The 1,153-nt window shown below is 37.2% G+C and overlaps 1 non-coding gene across 1 annotated transcript; it reads right to left on the bottom strand.

The window, feature by feature from the left end:
* Positions 1-265: 265 nt before the first annotated feature.
* On the bottom strand, positions 266-367 carry LOC129509305 (U6 spliceosomal RNA). The gene has a single exon (XR_008664329.1). It is a non-coding gene; the product is annotated as a U6 spliceosomal RNA (small nuclear RNA).
* Between the last annotated feature and the right edge of the window lie 786 nt (positions 368-1,153).

Below are 1,153 nucleotides of genomic sequence, written 5' to 3'. Positions count from 1 at the left end.
AACAACAGTTTATCTAATTGTGTTTTGTTTTGTTTGTTCTTTCTTTTTATGCAGAGGACCACATAATCATAGGCGCCTGATCCAGGGGCACAGAGATGGACCTGGCTGTTCCAGTGTGGGCTTCTGGGGCCTCTGTGCCACCTCCTTTAGCTTCACAACACACCCACCCCTCTTGCCCTGTGTGCTACTAGTAGGGTTCTTCCTCAGCCTCAGGGAGCCAACTAAGTGCAGCTTTCTTTTTCAGGTAATAGACTCCGTGAGGGTTACAAATATGGAGCACTTCGCAAATTTGCTTGTCATCCTTGCACAGAGGCCATGGTAATCTTTGTATCATTTCAATTTTAGTGTATGCCCTGCCAAAATGAGCACCAGTTTATCTAATTTTTAAAAATTAAATAGATATATACATATATGAAACAGATGTCTTTCACTGAGTCAAACATTATGCTCAAAGGCATTTTTAAAATCAACTCATTTTTTTGAACATTTGGAGCATTCCTATTTCATGGTAAAAACTTGCAGTGTGAATGACCAATCGCCCCATATCTATATTATTTTCTATTAGACTAGGTTTCGTTTTAGGTTTTCTTTAAGTGAGGAACCCTCAGTACAAATGCTTTTTCCTATTTATACATTCATATATGATCTAATTTAATTTTTATTTAATTTAATTAACATTTGCATTAAATGTTAATTTCAGAAGTCAAGGGAGAACATAAAGGTAGATGCTAGCTATAGCACTAAAAACAGTAGTCTGCATTTTTTGTCCGAACATGTACCTGACAAAGACTTCTGCATAAAAAACTGCAAATTTGGATATCAGTACTGGTAACTATCTAGAAAGTTCTATAATCTAGTTCCTTTTTCTCATTTCTGATATTAGGAAGTTAGTTATATGGCAAATAGGAACAGTTATTAAACATGTTTGCAGTTTCTTCAAGTACTTTGGTAACAGAGAAGTATTCCTACAGGGTCTTCATTTTTGTTTATAAACTTTTTTTAGTTTCCAAATTGAGTTCTGACTATACCAGAAATCTGTTATATTATTGGTAATAACTGAGCTACACAGCGCAGCCCAGGTGGCTCAGTGGTTTAGTGCCTCCTTCCACCTAGGGCATGATGCTGGAGACCCGGGATTGAGTCCCACGTCGGG

This window comes from Nyctereutes procyonoides, unplaced genomic scaffold, assembly GCF_905146905.1.
Source record: "Nyctereutes procyonoides isolate TBG_1078 unplaced genomic scaffold, NYPRO_anot_genome, whole genome shotgun sequence".
NCBI lineage: Eukaryota > Metazoa > Chordata > Mammalia > Carnivora > Canidae > Nyctereutes > Nyctereutes procyonoides.
This window is presented reverse-complemented; position numbering and strand designations above follow the sequence as displayed.